The sequence below is a fragment of the Canis aureus genome, chromosome 1 (genome assembly GCF_053574225.1).
Source record: "Canis aureus isolate CA01 chromosome 1, VMU_Caureus_v.1.0, whole genome shotgun sequence".
NCBI classification, from domain to species: domain Eukaryota; kingdom Metazoa; phylum Chordata; class Mammalia; order Carnivora; family Canidae; genus Canis; species Canis aureus.
Window position 1 is genome coordinate 30,260,090 of NC_135611.1, and position 26,572 is coordinate 30,286,661.

Below are 26,572 nucleotides of genomic sequence, written 5' to 3' on the forward strand. Positions count from 1 at the left end.
AGGTTGCGTCCAAAGCTTGGCTATTATAAATCAAGCTGCAATGAACATAGGAGTGTATATATCCTTTTGAATTAGAGTTTTCATTTTCTTCAGGTAAATACTCAGAAGTGGAATTGCTGAATCATATGGTAGTTCTGTTTTTAATTTTTTGAGGAACCTTCATACTGTTTTCCACAGGGGCTGCACTACTTTGCATTCCTACCAACAGTGCACGAGGGCTCCCTTTTTCCCATATCCTCATCATCACTTGTTATTTTTGTCTTTTTGAGTTTAGCCATTCTAACAGGTGTGGGATGTTATGTCATTGTGGTTTTGATTTGCATTTTCCCCATGAATGTAATATTGAGCGTCTATTCATGTCTATTGGCCTTCTGTATATCTTCTTTGGAGAAATGTCTATCCAGGTCTTCTGCCTACTTTTTAATTGGGTTAATTTTTTTTGATATGCAGTTGTGTGGGTTCTTTATATATTTTGGATATTAACCCCTTGTCAGTTAAATCATTTGCAAATATTCTCTCCAATTCCATAGGCTGTCTTTTCTTTTTTTCTGGTTTCCTTTGCTGGAAACAGATGTCACACCAGTTTTGAAGGCTGAGCTTCTGCAGAGTGTGGACAAGTGTTTCTAATCCTCTTTTGTGTCACCTCCCACCTCCTGACTCTTACAACTTTCCTCTTGGCTGGTTTATTACAACTCCTTTGGAAAGTGATCAAATCAACACTATTACTTTTACTGTATCCTAATGACTAGAAATTTTTCTGCCAAATTGTTTCATGGATGTGTTTCCCCTTGTCCAAGGGCTTAGGAAGCACATCCATGGAAAAAGAGATGAAGCTATTTCCCATCAGTGGGTATAGTTTCATGCTCTGCGATGCCATCTTCAACAACACATGATCTCCAGAAAAGTCATTTTGGGGGAGCTCACTCTATTTCTACTTTGTTTTGAACTTAGCTGTGAGTAAAATGCCTTTCTTTTCCACCCCTCCCTGAGGCAGACAGTAGAACATTCACCAATCCCTCACTACTTTCTAATCTGGGCATAATGAACAGATGTACTTTCCCAACTGCTCGAGTGTAGATTTGGTCTTGTAATTCACCAAGGCTAATGAAATAGGAATAGAAGTGGTATGTGTAGAAAGGGGTGGGAAGAAAACTTTTCCTCTGTCACCTTAGGTTCTGAAGGTTGGGGAGATGCAAATTAGCTGACAACAGACCAGGAGAGAAGACAAGGTTTCTTCAGATCTGCATGAATACAGAGGCAGGTGGCAATTATCAGTCACCTGCTGAATAGCTGGAAGCAAATATTGATATAGCAAAAATGTGTGGGAAGAGGTGAGAGCTTCAATGGAAAATGGGAGAGACTCTACTGGGTTCTTTAATGCCACTGGAGAGCTGAATTCACACTTCCCAGGGCTAAAGGTCAGTCTTTTTCCTCACAGAAAACTCCCTTGGCAGGGATTGATGGCAACTGTGTTTTGGGGGAGTATCTGCTTAAGTGTAGGCAATGCTTCTTTCTGTGGCTACCGATTGTTCAGATGGGTTTCAGTTAAAAGTAATTTTAGTCTCTTCAAAAGCACCTAACTGCTGGCGCAAGACCTCCTTCCTGGCCATGCAGATTGTGGGAGTGAATGCCTGGTCTGCAGGTGCATGGCTGAGTCATCCTAAGGGCACAGGAAGCTTGAAGAACATCTAGGCTACAGCAGACTCCATGTGGAACACAAACCAACCGACTCAGCTTAGTTTAAGCCACCAAAAAGTATTGTTTGCAACTTCTTTGAACACACCTACCAATGAAAGATTAGTTCTTAAAGTTTCCAGTTGGCAAATTTGTCTTATAATTCAATTTCTTACCTTCCAGATTAAGAATAAGTTCTTAGTAACTATAAGGCTAATGCTCTTCTTGATCACATACCTTCCTCTGACTTAAAATATTCAAAATTTAAAAGAAATGCTATAATGTAAATAATATAATTTGTATTCTTCAGGAATGGTGAGAGGTTCCTATCTGTTTGTATGTTTGCTCTCAAACTGTATTTAACAAGTGATGGATTAATGTTTGGATGTAACAAACCCTTAGTCTACAGGTAACCTTTTCTTGCTATTACATGAGCTGGAAACAGGCCCTTGCCTGAAATGGGGCTTGCTATTTGGCCACTGGAGGTTTTTTCCTTAGCCTTAAAGCCTTTGCTGCTGTGAGACTTCTGTTCAGTTGTGAGTGAGCTCAGTGGGACTGCATTATTCATTCATTCATTCATTCACTCATTCATCCCACAAACAGTTCTATAAATGGTCACTATATGCCAGCCATTGAGTTAGGCTATTGGTTACTTGTGAGTAATAAGAGAAACCCTCTGACCTCCAGGCATTCAAAATTTAGGAAAGGAGACTGTCACGTAGACTGATAATAATAATAATACAAGGTGGTGGTAAGCCTGGAGACAGTAGTTTGTGGAAGAACAAAGAATTGACAGCTGTCATCATCATCTCAGGTATATGTGTGAGGGAATGAACAAAGAAGCCTTCTTAGAGGACATGATACCTATCTGAAAAAAAAAAGAAAAGAAAAGAAACCATCCTTTAGGAGAGGAGGGCTGGGGCTGAGTGAGCAAGGGAAACCGTTTAGTCATTATGGATGTACCCAATTAGTGTAGGTACAAGATTGTGGGATGGGGTAAGCATATATTAAGGCAGAAGGAATGATAACGGGCAGAAGACAGATAGTGTAGAGACAGATTTTGCTTGCTCCATAAATTGTCAAAGGTCCAGAAAGGATTAAGCAGAAAGGTAGGTAATCTGTAGGCATTCTGGGTGGTAGTGGGGGCAGAGAAACTAGGGGGAAAGAGAAGGGACAAATCTCTCAGGGATATCTTGGCTCTTCTGAGTAGTTAGAGCAAGGTGTACTCTTACTTGTAGTGGGCTGGTGGTTGGTCTCTGGGGTCAGTAGCATTGGTGGCCTTTCCAGGCTTCCGTGGTTTGGAGGATCATAGGTCGAACGTAATTACTGAACTTAAGTAATTAAAAACTTAATCACTACAAATTAATTCTAGCCTTCATTCACTTACGCTGCATGGCCATACCAGTGTATTGCTGACAAATGGCTGTAGTCCAGTAAAAGCATACCAGGAAAGAGTTCTCTGGATCTCTTGTGTTCCTTGTGACCTGTGAACCAAGCCACTGACAGTTCCAGTTCTTGGTCTGGACTATCTTTGCAAAGGTGTTTGCATAGGAAATAGACTTGGAAGATGGCCACAGTGTTTCTCTCCCCAGAGCTGAGGGCAGATTTGTTTGCTGTTGGGTATAATATCATCTCTCTCTGGGGCTAATGATTCGGCAGGTTTTGGTTTGTTTGTTTGTTTGTTTGTTTGTTTGTTTGTTTGTTTTAAGGTATTATTTATTTATTCATGAGAGATACACAGGGAGAGGCAGAGACATAGGCAGGGGGAGAAGCAGGCGTCTCACTGGGAGCCTGATGCAGGACTCAATCCCAGGACCCCAGGATCACGACCTGAGCCAAAGGCGGACACTCAACCACTGAGCCACCCAGGTGCCCCAGGGCAGGTTTGCTTTAAAAAAAAAAAAAAAAGAAAAGGTTTCCTGAGCTTGGAACTCTTCAGCTGTATTGCAAATCCATTCCATGTGCAACATACCCTTAAGCCACTTTCATTTATGACTACAGCAAGATTTAGGAGATTAGAGCATTGATATGAACATGAAAGTTCATGCTGCCTGTTGTGCTAGCACACATAGAGTCTTTTGTCTCAAACCCAGAGGCTCATGTCTTTACTATCATACGTGAAACTGTGGAAGCCAAGATTGTGCATGTCAGGTAAAAATCTCAGGCTCTTCACAGTTCTTGACAGATAGGATTTTGGAGTAGGAGCCAAACTGCCGCAGGATCATCATAAGGATGCCTTTGACCAATGCAGCTGCAGTTAGACATTGTCTGGGCAGATTGACTTTCTGGTTTTCCCACTACCTGCTATATATTGATAATAAACCTGACAAGCTTCTATCACTCAGAAAGTCATTGTTCATGGAATTGATTATATTTACAATTTGACAAGTAAGTACCAGTTAAAAAACATAAGGACATAAAGTAAAGATCTAATTATATTTTGTTCAAATTCTTTTTGATTTTTTTTAAATTTATGATAGTCACACACACACACACACACACACACACACACACACAGGCAGAGACACAGGCAGAGGGAGAAGCAGGCTCCATGCACCGGGAGCCTGACGTGGGATTCAATCCCGGGTCTCCAGGATCACGCCCTGGGCCAAAGGCAGGCACTAAACCACTGCGCCACCCAGGGATCCCTCAAATTCTTTTTGAGATCAATTTTTCCTCCATTTCTGTTCAAAGTTTAGATGAGTAGATAAATAAATATTTATAAAAATTAAAAATTAAGATATATGTACATTTGCCATTTTGCTTTTCATATTAGAAGTTGAAAGAATAGGTTGAATTGAGCATGGGCTGGAGATCTGTGAAAAGCAGATTTTCCTTTAACATTAACAGTCACTAAAATATACCAAGGAAAATATGCAACAATGGAATATATGAGACTTGTTTTGTGTTGTTACACTTTTCTTTGGGAGAAATTCTGGGCTTATGAAAGAGAATGAAATAAACATTAGCTTATTGGAGAGGCATCAAAATATTTGGATAAGAGCACAGATGATGGAGATAAGCTGCCTGTATTTGAATTCCGGCTCTGTCACTTACTAGCTGTGTGCTCTTAAGCCAGTTACTTCTCTATGCCTCAGTTTACTCATTTGTAAGATGGGGATAATAGTACATAACTCACAGGGTTTTTGTGAGAACTGAGTATATACACATAACTGTGATTAGAACAGTGTCTGGCATAAGAGCACACCATGAGTGTTTAGCATTATTACATATTTTTATTGTTGGTGTGTAAACTAAGACCACTGTTTCATATCACTACTAAGAATAAGACTTCAAATAGCCATTATTTAATTTCTTCTCCTCCCATTTAAAAAATTGTTAACTTGCTTACAAATAACTACCGGTATGGGCTCTCTGGCATATAGCTCTCGGGCATTCTAAATATTCCATGATGAGTATGTTGGGCCAAATAGATAAAACAGTAGTTAGTTTCCTTTATAGAGTTGAGGGGTTTTGACCCTAATAATCTATCATTCAATACATTTTGATTGAATATCTATGTGCAAAATTATATTCTGGACATCTTTAGTTCAAAAAGGTTGTTTCCTATGAACTAGCAGAAACCCTCTTTATTAGCTCTGATGGCATAGAGAGCACTGGGTTGATAGTGTAAGTAATTATTTTGTGATTCATAATTATAGGGTTTTAGGTCCTGCTCCCCGTATATTTCAGAATACCTACTGCTTTATCTTTAACTGGTTGATTAAGAGTCAGCATGTTCTTATTTATTTTTAGGATTTGAGGAACTCTTTGATCAGAAACCTTTTTTTTTTTAATTTATTTTGCAACCTAACTTCCTCTCTGGGTCTCATATGGCATAGTCTATATTTTAACCCTGGCTTCCTTCCTTTCTGCATTTTATAGTGTCTGACTCTGCAGGACTATTTACCCAGTAAATGGTGTTCACTGATCGGTAATCTATGATTTCAGTTATTCTGGAACAAATTTAGAACTACTGCATGTATAGATCCTTGACAACAGCCTGGCATGAAAATCCTGAAGGACATCCTTTAAAAAAAGTTAGGTAGATAGATAGATCAGTTGATCGATCAGATACTTTGTAAGTAAAATCTCGCTTAATAATGTGAAATTGTACTTAAAGCACCCAGCTGTTAGGATTCCAATAGCTATAAGAGCAGCTCAATTGTCAAACCCAAGAATTATGAGTAATATATACAATGTTTTATGCTGGGTTAGGTCTAAGGTTATATGTAGATGTTGCTTAGCCTAATATTTCCCCCAAGGCAAACTGTAGCAATTTAGGCCAAACTGGAAAGTTTAATTCTGTTGGCACCTGAAGCAGAGGTTAAGGCATTAAACATTTGGAATTTATAGGGGGAAAAAAAGGCCACAGCAAGTTACATTTCTCAACCATTTTTGTACATTTTAATTATGTCAAAAATAATTTTAACCACTTTGTTTTCCTTATAAGAAGTACACAGTGATTTAAAAAGAGCATAGTCTTTTTATCTATATCAATATGTAAAAGGACATTTGTACACAGGCATCGTTCCTACAACTTCCCCAGCATCTGTGACTATTAGGCTGATGTTTATTCTCCAATGTTCTGCGATACTGGTGGGATCTGTTTTCTATTTACAGTGGTGAGGTATTTTGAAAAATTGTCTAGTTCCATTTCCTTGTTTTTATAGACAGTGAAAGAAAGGCTCAGAGACATAAAATTAACCCACTTAGAGTCATTGAAAAATAAGAAAGAATAATGTAAAATCACACCACTAGGAAAGATTCCTTCATAATTAATTTGAAAATTCCATGTCTAATCTGGAACTAAATATATCCTGTAAAAGAAAATTCCTTGAATACCATGGATAATGCATTCTAATATCTAACAACCTTCTCGTCAGAAGTGTCATTCTTGAGTGTAATAACCTCTTTTCATGCAAATTAAGCTTATTTCCCCTTGTTCGATGCTTAATAGAGATGGATGATAGTCACTTCAATATTACAGTCACATACATGTGTATTAAAATATTTTTCAATATTAACTTATTCTCCATTATTTTCTTTGCATGCACTAAAGAATCCAACATCTTTAATTTTTTAGCTTGTCTTTGTTTCCCTTTTCCAGTTGCTGAGCCAGAAATCTGGATATCATGATTCACTCCTCTATTTTTTTTCTTCACTTTCACCTCCAATGAATTACTAAGGCCCTTTTACTTTTACTTTCCAAATAGTCCTCGATGCTCCCAACTTTAGTGTCTCTACTCTAATTTAAGCCACAATCATTTCTCACCTCGGTTATCACTCTTTATCTGATCCATTAGTCAACAATTACTGTGAAAAGAAGCAACTCCCAAATCTTAGTTGTTTAGCAAAGCAAATATTTATTTCGTACTAATCTTACATGAGGTCTGCAGGTTAACCTTGGGTTTCTCTAGGATTGGCAAGGCTCCACCTATCTTCTCATTCTGGGAAACAGGCTGAAGAAGCAGCCCTTATCTGGGGTTTACTAGTCTCATGGTCAAGGGTAGAAAAACAAGGCAGATAGAGCCATATCACACAAACTTAAAGCTTCTGCTTGGCAGAAGCATATGTCATGTCCACTAAGATTCTGTTGGCCAAAGTGAATTTCTTGGCCAAGCTCAAAGTCTTTGGGATCAGGAAACATACTGTGCCCATAGATGAATGTGACAAGTGTAGAGAGGGAATAAACATTATGAACAAATAATGAATCTGCCACATTTGGTAACCTATGCCTATGGTGAGTTGCTCTCCAATTCAACCTCCACCCTATCTATCTCACAAACAGGATCCCACAATACTCCACAGCCTTGGGATTATTAAAAGCTGGGGTGAGGAAAGAATTAGCAATCTCCTCTCTGTATTTATTGAGAGATCAATAAAATTATCTGGAAGAGGAGAGGAAAAGGAAAGCATCCTTGACGCTGAGCGTTCCAGAGAACAAGCAACTGAATGCTCTACTGACTAGTTTCTTCTTTTTCTAATATTGTAGAACTGTGCAGACAGCTTTTTATTAGAGTGTCTTAGTTGTAGCACAATGATTTGTTTTATTGTCCATATCTCCCTTACCCTGTACAACTGTGAACTTCTTGTCAGCAGAAATCATCTCTTTCATCTTTGATTACCCAGCACTTAGCACCGTACCTTGAACATAGTAGGCACTCAAAACACTTGAGGGCCATGTGCTTGTTTTCAAAAAAGTCCAGTTTAGATCACTGGGTCCTTTTGATGATTCTGCTAGTCTGAGACCAATGGACAGTGGCTGGCAAACTGACTGTAATTATCTAGATCTTGTCCCATGAACATTCTGGAACCACTACTTGTCTAAGCTCTTGTTGAAGTGTCCTTATTTCCTCTCCTCACTTCAAAAAATCACTGCTTCTCCAACTCATTTAGATATTTAAAATATTGGTATGTTTTCCTAATCTGGCAGCATCTGTGAACCTAAAGGAACTCATTATTCTACCCTTCTTACGAATACTTAATACCACGTCCAAACTTGACCTTTGATTTGCATATTCGACAGTCCAGCTTTAGAATTTAATCCACATGTTCTCCATTTCTTACAAGATAAAAGGTTGAGTGTCTTACTGAGTTTCTCATTCCAGGCCCTTCACACCCCATTGCCCCCTCCGTGTGTAGCTTTCTCGCCCTGTACCTCCCTCCACATGCCACAAGCCTCTGCCAATTATGTCTCTTTGCCTTTCTGCAAACACATTCTGCTCTTCCACACCTCTGGGCTTTGCTTTTGCTGATCCCATTTGCTGGGAAGCTCTCCTCCTTTGCCTCTTCTAGGAAAATCCTACTCATATTTCAAGGTTATACTCTGTGAAGAGGTCACTAAATCTACCTTTAGTGCTAGATAGTTGTCAAATGGATAAATGAATCAATGAATGAGTTCTCTGCGTGACAGCTGAGATTTATTTCATATTAATTTGCAACTTCTATATTCTATAGGGGCTATAACTTTATTTTAAAAATTGTTTTGATTTGGGATTTGGATTAATCAATTCTATTTGTCCTTTTCGTATTCTAATTCTTTAGTCACCTTTTTTCAGTAACATAATGAAAATTTAATGGCATATTTTTTTAGGTAGTCCTCATTTTTCTTCACATAGGTTATCTTAATTTTATAAGCTGTTTGTAAGCTCAGTGCTGGTTGAAGCTCTTGTGTTTATTTATTTTTGTACACATTTAGTTTCCATCTTCTGAAAACTCAAAACCTAAAATGGACATCATTCTTTCTTAAAAGTCTTAATATGATAGATATGCCTGTAATATTGTATGGATTTCAAGGAAATACCAAATACATCTCTCTTTTAGAATTGCAGATGGGTTATTATTATAAAAAATAAAAGGAAAATATAGAATCTTTTAAGAAGATGGGATAAGAGGAAGAAATCAGTATCTGACTTACACTCCAGCAGAGAAGCTGATGACCGGGTAACAAAAAGAGAACTTCTGGAAGTCTCAGTTCCGATTGAGACATCTTATGCCTGAATTCTGGAACCAAACACTCTTGGTCTGAATTTCAGCTCCACTCCTTTGCTGGAGCAAGTGATTGAAGCTCTTGCTGTAAATTTCCTAAGCTGTAAGATTGGGGGTAATAGCAATGTGCACATCACAGGGTCGTTATGGGGACCAAATGAGTTAATATACGTAAAAGACTTAAAACAGTGCTGGGCACATTTAAGTGCAATTAAAGCGTTACTGGTTCTGCTTTGAAGTTTCTTCCACTTTTTAAAAAAGTTGGAATAAAAAAATCCTCAGTCTTACATTTCTGTTAGAAATGTTACATTCTGTTTTAACTGGGAAAACAAAACAGTGTGAAGCCTTGAGATTTGGAATAGATGCAGCTAACGACCCTACCTTCCCTTCATTTTCGCCCCTCTCCCACCCACAACCTTTTGAGTATGCTGCCCTCTGGTGGTCAACCAGAAGCGTTATATGGCTCACTCAGTTTGATTCCTGCCATAATCTTCCTTGTCTCCCCCTTCCTGTAATTTAAATGTTAGTTTAGCCGAAGTTAAAGTATTTTCCTCTGGGCATTACTTAAAACGCAGTTGTTAAATCACAGAAACGTATAGATTTCAACAATTGAGTGATAATTAAATACAGTCATTTTGGGGGAATGGTTAAAAATTATTAAAAATTAATGTAAGCAATTGTAAAATGCACTGCCAGTCTTTTTATTAATATGCTTGAAAGTCATATAAATAGTAGCCAAGTATCTTGTTTGATCTGAGGATCAAGTAGATACCTCTTTGACATTGGTTTAGGCAATCCTTTTAGAAAAAAATAATTGTCAATGCTGGTACAGATGTTATATTTCACATTGAAATTTAAAATCTTATATTAAAATTTTATTATTTTGGCAAAATGTTATCCAGAATTGAGGAGACAAAAATTGTAGTTATTAAAATTAGAACTTATGGATATGTACAAGTCTATGCATATTATAGGTTTTGCTTTTTTTTTTTTTATTATTATCAAAGCATCTTTCGTCAATGCCCAAACTGCCTAAGCCCTATTTCTTTAAGAATCTCATTTCACAGGCATATATTTCCAAAGAGTGTTATCGAAAACCGTTCTTTGCTAATTCTTTAGAAAATTTCCAAAACTCTGGAATGTAGCTTGATAAAGTCAGTTCATCTCTGCTGTATGAACTGTTATGTAATTTCCAGCACCAAAAAAGGAACATCAGAAGATCAGTGACTATTTATTTACACATTTGTTATTGTTTCTACTTGAGAATAAAGAATGAGTTTGAACTCTAAAAGCTGAGCCTGCAGGAAGCCCCATCAGTCTCTCCACACTTCTGCTGTCATTCCTATTGTAGGGGAAACATTATTCAAACCACAGGCACCAAACTCCCAGGTAACTGAAACCAGCAGGAAGCTCTGTTTGATATCAAGTATGTTCTTTATCAACCTTTTTGTTGTGATGGGAAGAAATGAACTAACTTTACTTTTATCTTGCCCTGTTTTAACATAACCCAGTAGGTGAAAGCTTTATTGGTGTGCCTTGGTGAAACTCTTTGATATATACTGACTTTGCTGTCGTAAATTTTCCATATAAAAAAATTAATGTTTCTTTCATCCATCTGTATCAACCAGAAAGTATTTCGTGTTCATATGTTTTTATTAAAAGTGCATTTAAAATTTTGCTAGTAGGAATTACCATGGAAAACACAACTTGATTTTTCTTATTAGAATCTGGTGACAGAAACCCTTTTGCCTTCAAAAGACGGAGATCCAGACGTAACAATGTGATCCTGCACTTTGGGGTCAATGTTGTAGGCTCTGCTGAATATTTAGTCTCAATGCTTTTCTGTATTAGAAGGACTTGTGTAAGACAAGAAAATGAAGTTTCTTTATTTGTTTCCTCCACAAGTAGTTGGTTTTCAATGAGGAAGCTAGTGGTGCTTGTACTATGGAGTTCACTAACAAAGGTAATTCTAATGCTTGTTTTTGACACACCATTTAACCATATATGAAATCTACTCTGTTCTTTGTAGAATGCTATTTGTGTAATCTTGTTTGGATTCAGTGTCCATGTTTTCCAGGGGAAAAACCCAAAGAATAAACATAGAAGCTTGATGCAACACACAGATTTAGAATGATCTTAACCTCACGACTTTATCTTTTCTGTAGTGTTTTCTGTGAGGCAGTCTATTTTGGATGTTGGGTTTGTTAGAGATCTCCAGATTTCAGATAACCTGAGGCAAGGAATTTAGACTCTAGCAAAAAGAAAAAAAGTAACATGAGGAAACTTTTACTATTTTATTTGAGCCCAACATTTAAGATTTTATAGTATTTTTCTCAATTTAAAACTTATAAGTAATTAGAATACTAATTATTTCAGGGCTTTTTTCATTCTGGTATTAGAGTTATTACATATATTTAAACACTTAAGGAACACCTGGGATGCCTGTGTGCCTCAGTGGTTTAGTGCCTGCCTTTGGCCCTGTGATCCTGGAGTCCCGGGATTGAATCCCACATCTGGCTCCCTGGGTGGAGCCTGCTTCTCCCTCTGCCTGTGTCTCCGTCTCTCTCTGTGTGCGTCTCTCATGAATAAATAAATAAAATCTTAAAAAAAAAAAACAAACAAACACTTAATTTTCTCACACAGAACCATTGTAACCCCACAGTTCAGAATGAAGGTACTGAACAAATTTCCACTTGACATCACTACCAGAATATTTACAGTCTATTAAAGAAAAGGAATCATTACAAAGAAAGAGGAATGGTTTTTTTTTTATTGGATTTTTCATTTTAAAACAGACTGTCTCGGGACTCCTGGGTGGCTCAGCGGTTGAGCATCTGCCTTCAGCTCAGAGCATGATCCCGGGGTCTGGGATCAAGTCTCACATCGGGCTCCTCTCAGGGAGCCTGCTTCTCCCTCTACCTCTCTCTCTGTGTGTCTGTCATGAATAAATAAATAAAACCTTTAAAAAATAGACTGTTTCGATCTCTGTGGTATTGGCATTTGGGGATGAATAATTCTTTGTCGTAGGGGGAAGCCCTGTGCATTGCAGAATATTTAGCAGCATTCCTGGTCTCTTTTCCCAGATGCCAGTAAAGTCTCTTCCTCTTTGTTACAACCAAAACCATCTCTAGCCATTGCCTGATGTCCTCCTGAGGGACTAAATTCATGCCCCGCCCTCCAGCAGAACTGTTCCTTTAAACAATAAACCGTGCTCCCCATTACTTTTCTTCCAACATCTCCAGTCAGGGGATTGCGTTTTCCACGACTTCCAAGACCACATGTTAAGATATATAATCACAAGCTCTGTGTCTTCTTATTTTTCTACTTCTTTTCCATTCCTCACCTCTACCTGTAGCATATTTCCCTGTGAATTCATACATGTTGTAGCTAAATCTTCGTCTTATTATAGTGGCTCTCAAGGGAGGAACAAAGACTGAATGGGACAATGTAAAGTATATAGCCAGAGAGCCCCACAGACTGGTGTTTCTTTTCTTTTTTTTTTTTTTTTTAAGATTTTTATTTACTTATTCATGAGAGACAAAGAGAGAGAGAGAGAGAGAGAGAGGCTGACATACAGGCAGAGGGAGAAGCAGGCTCCATGCAGGGAGCTTGACGTGGACTCCATCCCGGGTCTCCAGGAACAGGCCCTGGGCTGGAGGTGGCGCTACACCACTGAGCCCCCCACCCCCACCCCTGTGTGTGGTTTCTGATTACTCTCTCTAAGCCTCAATTAGTTTGTCCTTGACAGGATGACCATGTGCTTCATAGGTGTCATAGAATTTCAAGAAGGAACAGAGCTTAAAGGAAACTAATTTGTAGGTCACTTACTTGTTGACAGGCATGAAGTAAGGGCTGTATTTAGGTGATCTCACTATGTATTTCCAACATCGAAGTCCCCATTATACATATAAAGAAACTGAGGTTCTGGAAAACTAAATAACTTCCACAAGGTCACACAGGTGTTAAGCAGAGAAGCCAGTTGAGCTTTCAAGGTACCGACACATTTCATAAGCAGTTCCTAAAACAAGGCAAGTTCTCAGATATTATTTATCTGCTTGTGTTAAGGAGGGCCAGTTTGTTGAAGTTTTACTCCATCAAAAGACAGATCTAACAAAGTATTAAACACTGTCCCATAATAATTCAAAATGTTCTAGTGAATTTAGAATTATCCTCAGAGTCCCATTCCTTCTTATCTTCTTGGTAAGTTTTGTATTAACCTTAATTCAAGGAGCTGGGAGGTTTATGCAGATGAAAGTTAAGCATATTTGCAAGAACGAGTGTTTGCTTCTGTGGCTCTTTCTCAGTTGCTTTCACATTTGTGTCCTGTTTTTAAACACTAGCAGCGTGTAGCAAACAGATGCAAAAGTAGATCTGTGACAGAATCCTTGAGGTGTTGGAAGTGAACTTTCGATACATCTGTTTTTGAAGGAAACAGGTGTAAATAGCTCTAAGAGTTGAAAGCAAATTACGTTTTTCAGATCAAAAAATATATTTTCAAGTAGGCAGGAACTCTGAGCAGGAGGGAGATAAAAGAAAAAAATCAGATGGCTGCATTTTCTCAGGGAACTTTTTATTTTGATTGTTTCTATTGGAGCATGATATGAAAACTTCTTGGTATTGGGGGCCAAGTGCAGAGCAAGTAATAAAGTTCCATGGCCTTCCCTAGAGCAGAGATCCATGTTGGAACAATTCCCTGAAGTATGCCTCTTCACCTTCCCACTGGCATTCCTACGGGCGAGAACCGTCAGGAGATCTCAGCCCAAGTATATCTATGGCCACAGGAAACAGCGGAATGCTTTACCAGCAGCAAACTACTGGAAGGACGGACCAGGGCACCAAGGGGCAACATGGAGGCCTCGTTTTCCACCTGGATTTTTCCGCCTGCCTATTCCACGTTGTCTCTTTGCATTCTTGCAGCTCTAAAAATTACAATTTTATTCCTAGATTTATGTAATCCCAGAGCTGGACATCTTCAACATTCAGAGCTTAAAAAAAGACTTTTTAAAGACTCTTTAAAGTTTATGCAATCTTTTATCCTGGAGAAAAAAAAATTCTGTAGAAAACAACTGAAAGAAGTGGATCCCCTGTGGTCAAAGCTGGCTGTGCAGGGCTGCAGCTCACCCCATTGTACACCCACTCAGATGTGCTCCCCTTGAGCACCACTGGGGCTCCTGGAAGCACTGCTCCTAATCCCTAGATGGTAGAGAGCCCTGAGTGGTGTGAAAACCACTGCTAGTACGTCTGCGTGGGATGCCTAAGGACACCAGGGTCTCCTGACCCTGTCTTTCTGCACCCAATCAGGTAGAGGCACCGAATCAGGTAGAGGTTCATTGGCCACCAGACCAGCTCAGCTGGGACTTCAGACCTTTTCATGCCGAGTGCATCAGGGTTCAGGACGGTGGCGTATGCAAAACTACATTCTGGTGGCTTTCATATTGGTCATTGGGTCTTCTGTAAATGCTTCCTAGAGTTTTGGTTACAACCATAGCCATAAAACATCCTACCAAATAGCTTTTAGAACTATTTGGAAGTTTGCATTTTAAAATGCTGCTTATAACTTATCCAGTTCTTACGATATTCCTTTTGTGGGGCAACATTTGTATTTATTTACCCATTATAGAGAAGGGAAGGCAAAGGCTAAAAGGGTAAAAATCTCCAACAAGTGGAGGCCATGTCAGATCATGAATTCTGAGTGATTTTCTAATATTAGGTTCAAACGGCACTTATGAATATTTTTAATTTGTGAAAAACAATTATGCTGCCAGTTGACATTGGTAACCACGGAGACCAAAATTTAATAAGATAGAGAACATACCAAACAAGAGAGAAAAATGTGTGAAAAATTAAAATGACAAACTGAGGTGGGTAGGGTGCTGTAAAGTCTGTTTATGCAGTCTATGATGGAGCCAAATGAAATATGGCCTCAACTCACCAGAAAAGAATTTCAAATTTTTATAGAAATCCACTTCATAAATATAAAATTATACTTTTATATTTCCATGTGCCATTTTTCTATAAATTTTAATATTTGTGGTCTGTGTTTTCAACTACCGCTTATTTTCCTTATGCTTGAATTTCGATGGCTCTGAATATAGAATTGTCAGATTTCAAAAGTTCTGAATGAATTTCCTTAATCTCAAATCAAACTTGCCACTATCGTATTTTTGGCAAGGCATAAAAGACAGGTATTGGTTTGCTTTCCAGTAACAATAATTCATCTCATTTGTTAGCAGGACTTAGAGATCCACCACGACAGGAAGTAGTTCAGTGTTTATAATATTTCCCTTTTCATGTCTGTGATTCTGAAATCCCTCCTGACGTGACATAAAGTGAGCAAATGTATTTTCAATCACAACAGTAACCGTATACTTATGAGGACATCGCTGGAATAGAAGTGCTGTGTGTGTGCGTGTGTTTTCTTAACTCTACCATCATTCCAAACGTATCAGGGATTTTGGAGAGTCTGATAGAGTGAAACGCTGTGAGCATCCTGCTGTGATGGTCCAGCACACACTCGGAGAACCTGATTAACAGCTTGACCAGACAGCCTCTGGCACCCATAGCCAGTGGCTCTGGCCGCCGCTCCCGGGCATGAGAAGTGGGTTCTTCCCAAAAGCAAACAACCTTCGACCTACGGTCTTCATTTGGGCCCATCAGGTCAACAGTTGTTTCACAGAACACGGGCAATTGTCTTTCTCCTTGTGTCAGAAGCCTCTTGAAACATTATACGAGGATAATTAAGTGGTGAATAAGGGTCAATGTGGACAAATAAATCAAACTGATAGTTTGAACACAGATTGATTGAGCAAAAACAAGGAATTCTGCTATGCCTGTTACTGCAGTGCTTGATGTTAACTGACTTTGTTAACACTGCATCCAGAGGCAGCAAGTGGGAAAGCTTTGTGTGGAATCAAAAGCTGAGCAAAGAGACACGGGATTTAATTGTCCAGCTTTATTTTTGAAATAAAGACATGCAGCGCATCCATTTAGTTGACTTTAATGGAGCATAGAAGCAAACCCATTCTTTGGCATGCTAATTGAGTTAGAAGATGCTTTCCTCTGGATAACAGAGATGCAAGAAACACCAGTGGAATCGTCAGGCTTTTAAGAAGCCCAGAGTTAAAAAATGTGATGAGAGGTTCAGTTCCTGTATCTGACGAGACAGATGAGCTCGGCAAGTACGTGTAATGTAATCCTATAAGTATTTTAAATCATGTATTACAAATCAACTAGTGGTGAATGTTTACACAGTGACAACTACTGAAATCACATTTATTAACTTAGGAAGAGCTTTTGTCAGCAAAGGGCAGCCTAGAATCAGGAAAAGAACAGGAGAAAAAGACAGAGAGAAGCCTCAGAAAGGTACTGCGTGTCTACAGAGTTGTTCTAAGAGGAAAGAATGATTAGAAAATAAATGCAAAGAAGAAATCTCTGATTGAAAATAAAGAGTTTTTTTTTTTTTTTTAAACCCCAAACATGCATTGAGACGATTTTCTTTAGGTGTTGTAATTCATCTTTTCCCGGTGGCCAAATTTCAGCATCACTACTGTCCTCTTACGTTGCAGAAAGAAACACGTAGCTGAAACTATTGTTTTATGTTATGCTAATTATCCCAGTTATTCTCTAACTCTTGTTCCAACTCACCATGTGGTGTTTCTGTCAGATAGTTCAGGACACGGGATTTAATAACGTGTCACGCAGATCTTCACACGTGAACGGCATGGCCCTCTTACACGGGAACGTTGAATAGTCTCCTCTATAAAACGAAGGGAATTAAGCTGGAAACACCAACTTCTTAAAATAGAGACATTCTCTTAATTATTGCATCAGTCACTTATGGAGCAATTAATGACTTTTTCTCATAAAGAAAACCATTGTCTCATCATTCAACAGAAAAGTCACTAGAGAAAAGTGCGAGATTAACTACGTCAATTCTGTGCAGCTTCTATTTGTATTTCGATCCCTCCAAGAAGTTGGCAATACGGTAAGCAGCAAACGCGAACGGTTACTTATGAATCTAAAGACACTTGAATGGCATTTGTCTGATGCACTGATTACACATCCACTCCCATCTCTGGGCATCTTTCTGCATTTTTTAAAATTTAAGCAACAGCCATAAGTACCAATAGGCTTGGGTTAATGAAAATAATGCTGTCATTAATGTTGATATAAAATAACTATCAAGAGTAAAATGTGGAGGGGGGGAGCTGGCTACTTACTTTAGGGCTCCTGAGTTTTCTCCCCCATAAATAATTTCACATAAAGAATGTAAGCGAGGCTGGTCTGTGAGCCGCCTACCCTGAGAAAGTGGGCTGAGAAAGGTGTAATGCATTATGGAGGGAGATGAAGGCGAGCTCGCACCATATCCAATCAGGCTTTTTCTTAAAGGTCAGGACATTCTGTCTGGGTCCGTTTGTGTTTTTGATTCTGCCGTTTCACTATTCAGGAGCACAATGTAACTGTCAGTCTCAATAACAGTTTCTGGCTCCACTGGCTCCACTGCTCTCGGGGTAACATACGATATTTCACATCCACAAAACAATTCGGCGTCTGCGTGGGCAAACCATATGATGACCACGGGGAGCAATATGGTCACACCCTACTGAGCACTCTTCAGGAGCCTCTGCAAAGAGCTACATCTAAAAAAGAATAAGGCCCTGCTCTTCTGTGCTTCTGCGGACTTGCCAATAGCATTTTAATGTTAAGTTTCCATCAGCAGAAGTCAAATGCAAATGCTCGTCCGCCTGCTCCATCTCAGTAGAGAAAGACAGCTTTACTGCTATGCAAAGCATTTGCAGCCCTGGGGTTCGGAAGGGGAGAGATATTAGAAATAATTTAGCACGTTAATGATGGTCTTGTCGGATTTCCCCCTTGTGTGTTTTGCTAGATTATTTATTTTTTCTTCCCAAACAAAACCAGACACCAGCTCAAATTTATAAGGGCAAAGGATGGGTTCTGGGAGTCTAGGGAGAGCAGAGAACCAATATCCTGTCTCACATAATTTTTAACCACTGAGATCTGAACTGAGCTCTGGAGAATAATGCATATGGTACATTTTCAAAGGATTTGGCCCAGAATACTACTTTTTTGACCAGCTGATTGATTTAAGTTGCAGTCCAGTCTGTTGCTTCACTCAGAGGAAGATTCAATAAAGATATTATTTACAGAAGATGACAACAGCAAAACATTAAAGAAAAGAAAAAGCTTATCATTTTAGGCACACAGATCAGTCCATTTCTCTTTTATCCAATATTTATTCTTTTATTAAAACATTTTTTTTTAAAGATTTTATTTATTTGAGTGAAAGAGAGAGAGAGAGACAATGAGTGGAGGGGAGAGGGAGAGGGAAAGGGAGAGCAGACTCCTCGCTGGATTTCCTATTTCTAGTCTTGCTTTATACAAGTATCATCATAAATTCATTTTGTCAGTGAATTTATTTTTTAAGATTTTAAAAACTTATTTCTAGTTCTATGTTCATAATGCACATGGTGATTGTTTTTGCATATGCCTATTCTGTGAGAACATGAGATGATGATTATGTGGTTTCTCTTTCTACTTGATTACAATCTATGATAACGGCCAGTGAGATTTAACCATAAATGGTGTCCTTTTGGTTTATGAGTGTATTTTTTTTTCTCAAGTAGTATTCTGCTGTCTGATGTTATGGGATTTTGTCACACAAATTTTAATTTTAGTGAATCAGTGAAATCACAATGTTGAGGCTGGAGAAGCTGGAAAACCATCCACTCTCCCTAATTTGTCTCTTGTCTTGAAATTCTACTTCATGTTTCCCTACAGTGGATACATCCGTTGCCTCTAATATTAATGGAAAGTACCAGTCTCAGTGAATCTAGGCAACTCAATACTTAGTAGAGATTATAGTAAAGAGTGTTCTAAAAGTGTAGTAAGCACTAGTTGGATAAAGTCAATGAAGGAGAATCCTGTAGTTGACTGTGAAGAGGCAGTAAACCTGAGACAGGCTGCATCCTGCAAGGATAACCATCCTACTTCCCAATGACAGGGCTTCTTATGATCACCACTGAAGTTAAATACTAGGTTTGAGTGGGAGTGTGTACCACGTAGGCCTTAGAAGCTCAAAAGTGTTTAGGAGCCAGGCCAGAGCAATATAGGAGGTTTTGCTGGAGACGGTAGGGAGCCTAGTTTACCTGCCCTCGCTGAATGCCAACCTGTTGCCAGGTAGAAGTGACAATTCTAGGACTTTTGTCAGAATTCCCTTGTTTTCCCCAAAGACATTATTTGTCATGATGTACTAATGAACCATGTCCGTGAGCTTCATTCAACCTGCTGGATGCCAGTATGTGATCTGGGGGCATGACAGTTAAGAGTCTTCTCAGCTGTTAATGACATCATTCATTTATGTTAAGTCTTGGGTTTGGCTGCAAGTTATATGGCAAAATGGTGAATTGTTTTAACATAGGCTTTGACCTTCTTCTAAGTTTCTTTTTAAAAAAGATTTTATTTATTTATTCATGAGAGACACAGAGAGAGAAGCAGAGACACAGGTAGAAGGAGAAGCAGGCTCCCTGCTCTTGTCTCTTGTCTTGAAATTCTACTTCATGTTTCCCTACAGTGGATACATCTGTATCCAGGACTCCACCCAGGACTTGATCCCAGGACTCCAGGATCATGCCTTGAGCTGAAGACAGATGCTCAACCACTGAGCCACTCAGGCATACTGATCTAAATTTAGAGGGATTGAATGTCTTCTCTGGGAGGCAATAAAGGAAGTGGGCTGTTCAACCATCTCTTTGAGATCTTTACCACATAGCTTCCTAAGTCATTTAAAGTACACCCATTCAATTATGAATCCCCATATTATCAACATGGGGCAGACTGCTGGTTATCTCCTTTAACCCTTTTTCCTTTTCCCCTGGGTACATAATTGTGTGGCTAGAGTCTGCTTTCCCACTCTCACCTGCAGGTAGATGTGATCAGGTTCTCCCCAATAGAATGCCAAAGGATGTGATGTGTGCCTTCTCATGGCCTAGAGCTTTAGGCATTGGGCCTATATGCTCTTTTTCTTTTTTACTGGCTGAATCTAGACATGGTGGTAACCCAGTTACGACCATGATAACATGCCTGAGGGGTGATGAAGCAACATGGAAGGATCTGAGCGTGTGAAATCTGTCAGAGCTGAACTGTCCCTCACACCTGGACCATTCACTGAGGAAGTGTTATAAGAGAGAAATAGCTTCTACCTTTTTAGAATCACTGTACTTTGGGGTCACTTTGTTACAGCAGCTTAACATTACTCCGAAGAATATATTCAAGTACATGCCTCTTAAAAAGAGTTACAAAAATATATTTTAATCCAAAAAAAGAAATAAATTGTGGTTAATGTGTATCACAGTTTTCCTCCATTACCATATACAATTGAAAACTGATTATAGTCTTTCAGGGAGGGGAAAGTCCTCTAAATGAGAACTCTGTTTTACAAATTGCTGAGCATCTAAACTAATACTTATCAAATATGAGTCATACTTGTTTTCTTATGTAAGTTTTATAATGTAATAATATCTGTTTATCCTTTTATTTCTAATAAAAATGAACAATTTACTTAAGATATTTCTCTGAAGGCTGTCGAATAGAAGCTCAGCATAAATTTATTCAGTTGTTTTTAGTAACTGGCTTTATGTCTGGCAAATAGTTTAAGGGACGACCTACAATGTTTTTCTGGTCAGATCAGAGACTGTTCTTATTTGCCATCAAGTAATCAGGAATCAAGAGGAATGGAACCAGCCATTTAAAACACAATTTTATTTCTTTCTACAATTCTTATGTCTTTGGTTCCCACCAGTTCACTACCTTTCCTAAGATGAATTTCAGGTGCCAAAGGGCAAGTATGGAGGAGTCAAAATGAGAATTCACCAATTAAAATGCCAGAGCCTTTCACATTTAATTCACGTTAGAACATACGGAAACCTCTCATTGTAATCGAGACTAAACATTTCAGAATAAAGAGCCATGGGTGATACCTTATCCGTCTCCTCTACACAAACTCCCTTTCCCCATCCCACTTGGTGCATAAACAGTATATATTTGTTACATTGAAGAGGCTCAACAAATCATGTGAGGTAGGCAGTTGATGTGAGCAAGCAATGATAGCATTCAACCATTGTATTAGTTGACTGTGTTATGTATGTTACGTGTGTCACCCTGACAGGAAGAGCATCACTCAGATTCTATGCAAGTGGCCCTGATGGCCTGGCATAGGATACTACTTCTTTTCTAATCGCTGCTCTCAACTCTGTTTCCCAGAATAAAACATTTTTCATGCCTATGCTCTGTCATTGACAGTATGAACAGATGCTTTAATTCCACCAGCCTCAACAAAGCATCAATCAGAAAATCTTTTCCCAGGCCGACATGGTTTGATGACCATAGGGCATGGTGAGTTGTTCTGTTTATTTTCAATATTGGAAACAGGAGATAAGGAAACTCATTCTATCTAGAATTTTTTGAAACTCTTTTTTTTTAAACTGCTTCCTTCAAGTCCATTCTTAGTCTCTCCAATCCCTCCTGGTTCTATCAGAAGCAGACCTTTGTTGAGAGTTTTTATCATAAATAAATGTTGAATTTTGTCAAATGTGTTTTCTGCCTCTGTTGATATGATCATATGTTTTATCCTTCATTTTGTTCATATGGTATATTGCATTGACTGATTCGCAGGTGTTAAGCTATCCTTGTATCCCTGGAATAAATCCCATTTGATTGTAGTGTATGATCCTTTTAATGTATTGTTGAATTTAGTTTGCTAATTTTTAAAAATTAAGTATGCTCTATGCCCAACATGTGACCTGAACTCATAACACAGAGGTCAAGAGTCCTATGCTCTGCTGACTGAGCCAGACAGGTGCCTCCAGTTTGCCAATATTTTATTGAGGAGTTTTGCATCTATGTGTGTCAGAGATATTGGCCTGTTGTTTCTCTTCTGGTGGCATCTTTGTCTTATTTAGTTATAGGGTAATGCTGGCCTCGTAAAACAAGTTTGGAAGAGTTTCCACCACTTTTATTTTTTGGAAGGGTTTGAGAAAGATTGGTATCAATTCTTCTGTGAATGTTTGGTAGAATTCACCAGTGAAGCCCAGATGGTCCTGGCCTTTTGTTTGTTGGGAGGTTTTTGATTACTCACTCAATAACCTTACTAGTAATCAATCTGTTTAGATTTTTTATTGTCTCATGATTCAGTCTTAATAAGTTGTATGCATCTAATAGTGTATCCATTTCTTCTAGGTTGCTTAATTTGTTGGCATATTATTGTTGATAGTAATTTCTTATGATTCTTTGTATTTCTGTAGTAGCACTTGTAACATATCTCTTCTTTTTTTTTTGTCTTCTCTTTTTTTCTTGGTGAGTCTAACTAATGGTTCATCAACTTTGTTTATCTTTTCAAAGAATCAGCTCTTAGTTTTATTGATCTTTTCTATTGTATTTTTAGTTTCTATTTCATTTATTTCTGCACTGGTCTGTATTATTCCCTTTCTTCTAGTAACTAGGCTTCATTTGGTCTTTTACTAATTCCTTGACGTGTAAAGTTAGATTGTTTATTTGAGACTTTTCTTGTTTCCTGAGTTAGGCTTTTATTGCTATAAACTTTCCTCTTACAACTGCTTTTGCTGTATTTAAAAAATTTTGGTATGTTACATTTCCACTTTTGTCTCAAGATATTTTCTGATTTCCTTCGTATTTTTTTTCTGACTCATTGGATGTTCAGTAGCATGTTGTTTAATCTTCACATATTTGTGAATTTTCTAGTTTTTTTCATGTAGCTAATTTCTAGTTTCATATCATTGTGGTCAGAAAACTCCAATAATGCTTTTCATAGAAAATGATAATTACCTATGTATAATTTCTTTTGTATGTGGAATCTATAAATAAATAAATAAATAAATAAATAAATAAATAAATAAAACACCAAATTCACAGATAGTGAACAGACTGGTGATTGCCAGAGGCAGAGGGTGTAGAGTGGGGGAAAAAAACAGGTAAATTAGGGCTTTTTAGTTTAAATAAATCTAATAATAATAATAAAGAATCAGATCTCTGGCTAAATCCTCAGTGCTTTTCATTGATATATAAAGTTCCCAATTCTATACTTAAAACTACGAAAAAATACTATGAATTATTATTTAGATAAAAGTCAAAAGTATATATTTTCTCTACTTAGAAAATGAAATTGAAATGTCTATTCAGAGCAACAAATATATACCAATTAAACAAATTCTATCAACTTTGAGGGTAGATGTTGTGACCAAAGATTACTTTCAGGTTCAAAAAGTCCTTCTTCTAGTTAACCCTAACCAGAGTTGAGCACACAGTGGTCTTGCCTGGCCCTGTGTAAGAACGTGAGTCAGAGGATGGACTTGAGAAATGAATGGCTCTAAATTCAAACCTCTGTTGTAAAATCTATCAGGTAGGTTATCTTGAGGAGTACAATGAACACATTCTAATCCCAACTTCCTTCTTTCCTATGTACCTGTGTAAGAGTGAGCAGCAATAATTTCTATCTCATGGGGTTGCCACAAGTCATCAATGAAATCCTCTAAATCAGGAGCCCTGCACAGGGACAGGCAGTTATTCTGAGAGGAATGCATATTACTTCCCACCTCCTGCCAGATAAATTAATGATCCTTACTCAGTAGAGTCTTGGTGAGATTGATTATCCTTGGCCTTCTCATTTCATTGTTGGAAGCACCAAGTACTAGATGTTTCTACTTCTTCTATATTGTAGAGCAGATACTAATAAAAAGCAAAACTAAGGCTCAAATTCATAGCCTAGCCTTCCCTGATTCCTAACTCATGCTATTCAGGTTCTGGTTGCCCTTTAAGAGCTGCAGGTAAAAATACTTGTAGTCTACCCTGATATCTTTCTGATAGGAATTTTTCACTGATGTGAACTACCTGTTCTATCCAAACTAGCCTCTTTATCTCCCACAAGACATTAAAATTTTATTTTCTTTGTGTTTTTTGCTTATATAACCCATTTGTCTAGGACGACTTTACTTCTCTCTCTGCTTATAGTCTTACTAAACTGCAGCTTATTAATCTGCAGCTCACATCCTGCTTCCTTGATGAAGTTCTCTCTAATACTGTACCAGGAGTGATCTTAAGTTCTTCTCTGTTCCCAGAATGCTTATGGTTCTTTATTACTCATCTGACATTTAACATTTGCTGTCCTCTATTAAACTATTGGAGTGTGGCAGAAAAACCCTGACCTGGGTGTCAGCAGAATCCTGGACCTGACACAAAATATCACACACTCATTGTAACCTTGGTTTCCTTGTCTGTAAAACTGAGGTAATAATACTCAAGTGAATTGTTTTGACATCCAAAAGAGTGTTAAAACATTTTACAAGTAAAAAAAAAAAATTACAAGTAATAAAATGTTATACAAGAGAAGGCACTGTTACTATTACAAACATGTATGTTTTATTGTTCTTCTTCCCTCAAAACACCCAGCACAGTGCCCTGAATATAATATCAATAAAATAAATGAATGAACCAACCAGGAGTTCTGGAGCCTCTTCTGCCACCTTCAGGATCTTCAGCCTGGCATCTGAATTCTGTTCACTCTTTTGTAAAATGAGAGTTTGCCTAGAGTCTAAACTGACAAGTCTCCACCCAAGGTATATGTTAGAGACACCTTGGGGAGCTTTTAAAAATGTGTATGCCTGGGTCTCACCTTAAATCAATCCAGATTCTCTGAGAGTAAGGCTCATGCATAGATATTAAAACCTTACGTTTTTAATTTTGAAAAACTACAAACTTACAAACTTTGTTGGAAAACAGAATTAAGAACTCCCCCCCCAAATCATTTAGAGCAAGTTGCCTACCTAATAATTGTCCATCACCCCTCAATACGTCAGTACAAATTTCCTATAAATAAGGACATTCTCCAACACAAATGCAACGTAACCATCAAAATCAGATAATTAACAGGGATGCATTCAAGATCCCATTCAAATTTTATCGATTGCTTCAAAAATGTCTCTTGTAGGGGCACCCAGGTGGCTCAGTCGGTTAAGCACTCAAATCTTGGTTTCTGCTCAGGTCATGATCTCAGGGTGGTGAGATTGAACCCCTTGTCAAGGTCTGTACTCAGCGTGGAGTCTGCTTAAGATTCTTTTTCCTTCTCCCTCTGCCCCTCCCCACCTTTCTAAAATAAATAAATAGATCTTTAAAAATAAAAAAAAGGTCTCTTGTAAACTCATCTCGTTCAGAATCATACCTTGCAAGTAGTTGTCATGTCTCTTTAGTCTCCTTTAGACCAGAACAGTTCCTCAGTATTTCCTCCACTTTCATGATCTTGACATTTTTGAAGATTATAGGCCATTTAAATTGCAGAATGTCCTTCAGTTTGGGTTTGATCCTTCCTTATGATTAGATTCAAGTAATGCATGCTTGACAAGCATATTACAGAGGTGACGGTGGTTCTTCCTGTCAAGGAGGATGATTATCATTTGTTATTATTGACGAGGTTCACTAGATGGTTTGATTAGGGTAATGTCAGCTGGTTTTCCCAATTATCTTTCTCTCCTTTGTAATGAATAAATAATCTGTGGGGAGATCCTTTAAAACTATGTATTTTGTACCTTATCCAACATCAAATGCATTCTTTTATTCATATCTATAGGTTTTCACAATTTTCTGTTTTATTCAAAGGGTTTTAATACATGACTATCATTGTTTATTTTGATGCTCACTTATCCCCAGTTTGGCCAGTGGGAGTTCCATGAAGTTGGCTCCTATGTCCTTTTCACATGTTGCCATAGTTCTTTGAGCACTTCCTGCTTTCTGGCACAATAAGATGTTCCAGGCTCATCTGGCACTTTCCTTTTCCCAGCCCTGGAATCAGCCATCTCTCCAAGGATCCTTGGCTCCTTTCAATGGAGAATAGTATTTGAAGTCAGTCTCAGGGTGCTAGGTATGCTCACTGCTATCAGGCTATTGTGGCTCCTGGGCCCTTTCAGGAAACAGGCTGGGAATGTGAGAATATGAATATGTGCAAACACACACTTTGATAACTATATTTTTATCTCTATCTATATATTTGGAAACCAAGAGTTTTACATTAATTCCAATTCTAATCCAGTACAACAGGTTTATCCTAGTTTTCTCCCTTTTAGTATTTGGAACTCATTCTTATGTTCAGGAGTACAGGAATTTGAAACACCACTAATCTGGTAATTTTCTTCACTTTCCTTGACTGCCAGACAGAAAATTAAAATCACAAAATTATTAAACAAGATACATCTCTTTTTTGTAGCTTTATTATATTAAGATCCTTTAAAAATACACACACATACACACTCACACCTACACATTTAAAGCTAAGAAAAAGCACATTCTACCAGATATTTTAATTTTGCTCTTTTATAAGTTTATG

General features: G+C 38.1%; 1 long non-coding RNA gene across 1 annotated transcript in view; it reads left to right on the plus strand.

Annotated features, from left to right (window-relative positions):
• Nucleotides 1-1,255: 1,255 nt before the first annotated feature.
• LOC144282395 (uncharacterized) overlaps nucleotides 1,256-26,572 on the plus strand; it is a 39,381-nt gene continuing 14,064 nt past the window's right edge. The window contains exon 1 of the long non-coding RNA XR_013350851.1: nucleotides 1,256-1,418. This is a non-coding gene — a long non-coding RNA (uncharacterized LOC144282395). The remainder of the gene's footprint in view (nucleotides 1,419-26,572) is intronic.